The sequence below is a fragment of the Gavialis gangeticus genome, unplaced genomic scaffold (genome assembly GCF_001723915.1).
Source record: "Gavialis gangeticus isolate Ggan-Ray unplaced genomic scaffold, GavGan_comp1, whole genome shotgun sequence".
In the NCBI taxonomy this organism is placed as follows: domain Eukaryota; kingdom Metazoa; phylum Chordata; order Crocodylia; family Gavialidae; genus Gavialis; species Gavialis gangeticus.
Genome location: NW_017729008.1, coordinates 14,834,472 through 14,841,986, shown reverse-complemented (window position 1 = coordinate 14,841,986; position 7,515 = coordinate 14,834,472).

Here is a 7,515-nt window from a genome sequence, read left to right as displayed (position 1 = left end):
TCAGGTCCCTTCCGACCCTAGAAACTATGAAACTATGTTAGACAAGTGACCTGAGGAAGAACACTTTATGCTCAAAAACATAGATTCATAGATTGTAAGGGGCTTGAAGGGACCTTGCAAGATTGGGTCCAGCCCCCCTGCACTAGGCAGGAAAGACAACTGGTGTCAGGTACCCCAGTGAGGTGACCGTCCAGTCTCCTCTTGAAGATTTCTAGGATAGGTGATTGCACCACCTCTGGAGGGAGTTTATTCCACAGTCTGGACACACTGACTGTGAAAAAGTTTTTCCTAGAATTAAGCCTGAAATGGTCTTCCAGGAGTTTGTGGCCATTACTCCTGGTTTTCCCCAAGGATTCCCTGGTGAACAGTTGTTCATTGATTCCTTGATGTACTCCCCGGATGTACTGGTAAGCTGTTACCAATTCCCCTCTCAGCCTTCTCTTTTTTAGGCTGAAGAGGCCCAAGTCCCTCAGCCTTTCCTCGTATGGCTTGTCTTGCCAGTCTCTGATCATATGGGTGGCTCTTCTCTTGACTCTCAAGCTTTTCCATGTCCTTGTGGAAGTGCGGCGCCCAGAACTGGACGCAGTACTCCAGCTGTGGTCTCACCAATGCTGAGTAAAGTGGAAGAATCACTTCCTTGGTTTTGCTTGAGATGCATCACTTGATGCATACCAGAGTATTGTTTGTGCTGCTGGCAACAGCATCATACTGACGACTCACGTTCTATGGTCTGTTATTACCCCCAGGTCCTTTTCATTCATGGTGCTAGTCAGTTTGGCACCACCGAGCCTGTAAGTATGTTGGGGGTTGTTCATTAGGCCTGTGCAAAGTGACTAATATTCACTTCACATTCAGTTTCAGCCAATTCGGGGGACAGGGATTCAATTTGACAATTTGAATCACTGTCCCAAATAGATTTGGCTGAATCTTATTTGGAGATTCAGCTGCTGCCAAATCTCTGAATCAGGCTGGCCCATCCCCCGCCCGCTCTCCCAGCCCAGCAGTGGCTGCCCCACCAGCCCCAGCACTTGGAAAAACAAACCCCAGACTCACCAGGAGCTGCCGAGCATAGGGGCAAATCCCAGCTGCCCCCTGCTGTGTGGGGGGCTCTGCATGAGCCCCCCCCTCCACTATCCCAGCACCCCCCACCCCCATGGCTGCTCTGCCCACCACAGCTCCAGCCCTTTAAGAAAAGAAAGAAAAGAAAACCCCCTGCACTCACCATTCCTGCCCAGTGGGGGGAAATCCACATCACGTGGGGGGGCTCTTCCATGAGCCCCCCAAAACCCCGAGGCTGCTGCAGGAGCGGAGAGTCCCAGGGTTTTTCCTCGGGTTTTTTTCTTAAAGGGCTGGAGCTGGGGCAGGCGAGGCAGCCATGGGGGGCTGGAGGAGTGGGGGAGGCCAAGGGGCTCCTGCAGAGCCCCCCATGGAGCATGGGGCAGTGGGGATCACCCCCCCACCTGGCAGCACCCGGTGAGTCATGAGGAGCTGGGGCACGCGTGGCAGTCATGGGGCGGGGCTGGGGGAGCAGGCAGGGGATGGGGTCTGGCACGGATCCCCCCATGCTCCCCTGACCCCGCCCCTACTTACCAGCTCTGAGTCTGGCTACAGCTTCCTGGTGCAGCCACCAAGGACTGCCCGAATCAAAGCTCTCTGAATCTTTTCTGAAGATTCGGAGAGCTTTGAATCAATTCAGACCTTTTTATTGGTCCCCGATTCAATTCGGATTTGGAGATTCAGCCTCCGAATCGCAGGCTGAGATTCAGGCCGAATCTCCTCCGAATTGAATTAGCACCCAAAGCTTTGCAGAGTCCTATTGTTCATCCCCAGATGGAGCACTTCACACCTCTCAATGTTGAACTTCATCTGGCTCCAATCTACCCAACTTGCCAGCCTGTCTAGGTCTGCTGTATCTGCAGCCTATCTTCAAGTATGACTACGCTCCCTCATAACTTGGTGCTGTCCGTGAACTTGGCCAGTGAGCTCTTCACCCCCACATCCAAATCATTGATAAAGATGTTGAAAAGCACTGAACCAAGCACCATACGTTTACAGCATAAACATGGCCAGAACAGTGCAGCAGCAAACCCCGTTCCTGTAGCTGTTCTGAGAATGGCAGAGTGGGTTCAGAAGGCAGGGTAGATTTGCACCTTTACAGACTAACTAAAGATAGATATACGGAGCACAGGCTTTCATGAGCCTAAATTACCACCATCCTTTCAGATGCCACCTCATGGGGCCAGATTAAAATAGTAGTTGGTTATATACCATTCATGTTACTGGCCTTGTAATATAAACTACACTGTGATGACCAGCACAGCATAGTACTTTCAAAGGATAGTAATTTGGGCACCTTGAGGAACAGATGACTGGCTCTCTTCCATGTAAGCTGATGCTTGAACTGGTCTTCTGTAGGAGTTCCAGGGAAGTTGTAATATGGGATTCTGGACTGCAGTCGTGAAATGTCTGCTCTGTGCTTAACATCATGTAGCGTGCACTAGGTTTGCGGCACAGGCAACCAGCCCCTCGTACCTGTGTCTCACACCCAGAGCTTCTCAGCACTGTACTTCCTTGGCTTGGATCTCAAGAAGGATGTTCTGCAAGTCCAGGGGCCTGGAGTAAACGCTGCTTTTCCAAGGAAGGAACTTCGTAAGTGTCATCTTGTGGAATGTTCCTCCTCTTCTGCTTCCACTCTTCCTCCATACCTTTTTCCTTTGGCAGGACAAAACCAGGCAAACAATTACTGCAAAGGGTGGAGTTCAGTACATGGCTGTGGTGAAGCACAGAAATAAAATGCAGGGCATGCAAATGCATCCTAACGGGAAATCACTTATTTCCTTCTGCTTCTCCTATGACAGTAATGTTGACGTTGCAGGCTTCCTTGGTTGTCAAAAAAAAAGTGACTTCAGTGAAAATAGTTAGGTACTGATTCTCAGGAACAAGCCTCCCTCCCATGCTGACAAATATTCTTTAATGCTCACTTTCCACAAGTGTCAAGGGCTAAACACAATACCAGGCAGTTGGGGTGGGGGGAGGGGGAAATCAATCCCTAAGCATTTAACTTCCTTTATCTACAAAACACACAGCTTTGGATAGAAAAATTAGCCTTTTAAGTCTGTTCCAATTCAACAAGGTAAGTAGCAAGTAAGGATTTTCCAGTAATACTTCAGCAGTTTCATTCCCAGTGCCCTTGAGACAGATTTGCAGTTCTGTCACTTGACAGCAGCTGCTTGGGTTCTTAACCCCTGTGCTGCCTTCTGGGAAGTCAGAGAAGGATGCGTTGCTGGTCAAAGAGGCTGCTTTGGCCTGGAAGTTTTGAAAAACTTGGAGCTTTCTGCAGAGAAAGATGTTGTAGCCCTTTAAGGCATCCTGGGCACAAGATCAAAGGACATCTAAAAACTGTCCTCCTGGCAAGGATGCATACGTTTGCTTCTTTTTTTCATTTCCATTTACTCTTATTACATTTCTAAGAAAAAAGGCCTAATGTTTAATCAGATTGATTGTCAATAATTCAAGTAAATTTTAACCTTGAACAAAATCAAGGCAGGGAATATTTGCTAAGTGTTTTGCAACAATTGATTGGGTGGAGGGGGGGGGAGAAATCAATGTTCCCCATGAAAACAGCTCTGTAGTCTTTGTCTACGTCCTACAGTAGATGTAAACAGATGCTAAATCTTCCTGTATTAACACTTCCAATTGTAATTGTTGTTGAGTTTATCTATTTTTTCAAACTCAGAAAGTTAACACACACTCACATTTTGGTACCAAAAAGTTAATTAATGTTTTCTGAACTGCTATTAAGACAGACAGAGAAAAGAGTCATATAAAGTGCCTGATTCTTTCTTCCCACTTAGTGACATGTATCCATTAATGTCAGTGGAATCGCTCCAGATTTATGCCAATCTAAGCGAGGTGAGACAGAGATCTAAGACTTCTTTTTTTCTTTATACTGTTCACCATACTCACAAGTATTACCAACACCAAGTGTTCCTAAACCACAAGGAAAGCCTGCAAAAAACTGAGAGCAACTTAAAAATCATGAGATTTAAACATATACCTGGAGGAGTCACCAAGGTCACATTTTCAAGCTTCTCTCTGCAGCTAAGAGTGTTACGAAGTTGCTTTCATCCCACTGAAAGCTGAGCTTCTCTTCAGTTAATAGGGTTCCAGAAGCTGGAGATTTTTCTTCATGTATGCATCCATGGTGATCCTGCTCTTGATGTGCATGTACCTCCGAATGCATTTAACAGCCATGTCTGCCAGGGCTGTGCCACGTAGAACATATGCCCATGCCACTGCTCCACAGGCATAGAGGCTGAGCATCCACAACCAGCCTGCAGTTCCTTCTTTTTTTTTTACTCCTATAATCAATAAGAGAGAGATCAGCAGGCACATCTATACAGGCCATTAATGCACAGCAATAAACTGCGGAGCTTACTGAACTGCTATTAAGCTTATTGCTCCTGGGAGCTTCCCAGGAGTACAGTTTACATGTGGGCCTGGATTGCAGCACATTGAGCTGGGTCACAGCAGCCCTAGCTGTCAGGGGCCCAGAGGGTCACCTTGCTAGCCCAGGGCTACCTCAACCAGGCTTCATATGCTGTGGAAGGACTGGCTGAGGCATGAGGGTGCTTCAGTGTGGCACTAGCCTGTTAGCCCGGGGCTACTCCTCCTGGCTCAACATGCTGCAGAGAGACTGGCTGGGGCACAAGAGTGCTCCAGTGCAGGGCTAGCCAGCAGGCAGCCCACACTGAAGCTCCCTCATGTTACAGCCAGCTGCATCAGTGTCTGTATATATGCTGCTGCAGAATAAAACACTCCACAGCAGAACAGTACTTGTATTTACAAGTACTAATCTGCAGCAGAGTTAATTAGTTTCCTGGGGCCTAATAGGGCTGCATGTGTAGATGTGAGATGTTTACTGTGGAGCTAATTGGTCTACTCGCAGTAAACTTCTCATGTCTATGTGCCCAGTAGCATATTTGGGAGACAGGGGAGGGAGCCAAGAAGTATATCTGTGTGGGAGGGGAGGAAGTGAATGGGGCACCAGGGCCAGGTCCTGGGGATCCCACACAATGAATCTGCTGGCATGCAGCAAGCCTGTCCCCTAATAGCAGCGGCTGCTCCTTGAGCACAGAGAGCATTCCTGTTGCCTATCCCCATGCTATCCAACAATCTGCATTATCCCCTCCCCCACTTCTTCCTTATGCACTGAAGGAAGTCACTACACCTCTGACTGACAGACACAGGCAAAGGGAGAAAAAATTATTGGGGCTAAGTGTGTGTGTGTGTGTGTGTGTGTGTGTGTGTGTGCGCGCGCGCGCACATATGTGCATGCACCCTCCAGCAAGTAAGTCTGTGGGGGAACGGGTGGTGGGAGGGGAAGGGGCAGGTCCAGGACAGCTGGGGCAGAGTATGGGACAGAGCCGCAAGAGGCTTGTCCAGGGGACATCTAGTGCACAGGGGGGGTGGCAGTTCCTGCTGCTGCATGCATGCTGGGAAGCATGGGGGGGCATGTGCCCAGGATATGTGCGGGGCAAGAGTGGGTTGCTGCCGTGTGCTGGGGCTGGGTCTGCACTGGCCTTTCCTGGTTGGGGGGTTGGGCTGCACCTTGCTCAAGGTGGGCAGCAGCAGTGCTGAGAGGGGCGGCTTGTGGGGGGGGCTACAGTGAAGCCCCCCTCTCAGCACTGCTGCTGCCTGCCCCGAGCACTGTGTGGCCTAGCCTTCCTGCTCCCCCAAGAAGAGCCCAGCATTTCCCTGGCCCCAGCCCACAGCTGCAGCCTGCCCCACCCTGCACAGATCCAGGGAACATGCCCTCCGTGCCTCCTGGGGTTCACATAGCAGCAGAAACCGCCCCCCCCAGATGAGCCACTTGTGGCTCAGTCCCATGCCCCAGCCCCACTCTCTCCCTCACCGCTGTGCGCGCACTCCGCTCCACCCCTTGCGCAGCTGCCGGAAGCCTGTAGCCAGGCTGCCTTGTGGCCCTGTTGCTGCCCCATGGTTGGGGGAGCTAAGCCCCGTTAGCTCCCCTGCTTCCGCCGCCTATGCTGACAGGTCCCAACAACACGTACTCTACAATGAGATCTGGCACTAAGAAAAAATCACCCTTGAAATAAGACTCTATAGTGAAGACTCTAGCATCATTCATGGCACCAGCAGCTGGTATTGAGATGATCAATATATACAATACATAGAGGCCAGTTGCCGCCTCCCCCTCCCCCCCATAAACACTGCACTTCTGTCTTGTTTAAGAACGTGGTAACTTTATAGTGCTATAAAATTTCTCTAAATTACAGTGCTGTAAAACATGCATGGAGCACTTCTGCATACACCCATAGTCCTTCTCAGAAAGTACAGACAGAAGTGCAGCTCTTAGGTCTAATTAATGGTACTTCACAGAAAGCTCCATGAGTTAGACCGATCTTCCTGACCCAAGAGATGTTAGCTGTTGGGTCGGGAGGATGGGGGAATTGAGTTCCAATTTGGAGCTGATCCAGGGAAAGAGGCTGAATCTCTGCAGCCTCTTCCCCTAGCTCCACCCCCTTCTCCTAGCTCTGGTTCCATCTTAGGATGGGAGGAGGAGAAGGCAGGGGATGGAGGTCCATTTTCAGGTCTTCCCAGCCATGCTGGAGTGGAGGGGTGGGTGGACTGGAGTCTCCCTCACCTCAGGGGACTCCAGTCCACCCATCCTGCTCTTCAGCATCAGCTGGGCAACCCATAGAATGAGCTCTCTCTGCTCCCTTCCCCCCCCTCCCATTCTGAAAACAGCACCAGGACCAGGGCTGGGCTGCATCAGCAGAGCCCTGTTCCTGGCAAGTGCAGACAAAAGTTACTGAGAATGCTCCATTTTAAAGCGCCTTTATCTGAACCCTCATGTAATGAGGGTTTGAGGGTTCAGATTTTCATGAGATTGGGCCCTTTTAAAGTGCTGTATAGCCATGCACTTGTGTTTGGTCATGACTGTAGAGTTCTTTCCGGGGCCAGATCAGGCAAAAATTGTCACTTCTGTCTGTGCCTAGAGTCAACATGGTTTCTCACCAGCATCAGAGATGGTCAGTGACTGACAGTACACACTGACTAGTTCAGACTACCGACCTAGCAAAAGCATGAGTTACAAATAATACATGCTTAAGCTGGTAAAAAATTCATTATCAGTAAGCTTGCATCTAAATCATGCAGTAGCTTGGAAAAGCAGAGTAAGAATTTGTCTTCCCCCATCTGCTGCTCTGTTTTCTGCTCCCTGACATTGCTACATAATGCTGTATATGCACATAAACACACAACATGACAAAATATAGGGAAAATATGGCCTTGAAGCAAGGCCACCAGACTAGAATCAGACCAGGGCTTAAATCCTGGACATGCCACCATCTTCCCGTGTGCCCTTTGGCAAGTTACTTGGTGGTGTTGTGTGTCAGTTCCTCAACTGCAAAGAGGATAATAATCCATTTGAGTCAGTCCTGTATTTTTAAATTAAAGGGCAGGGATTACCCTTTTAGTTTGCAACCCTACAGC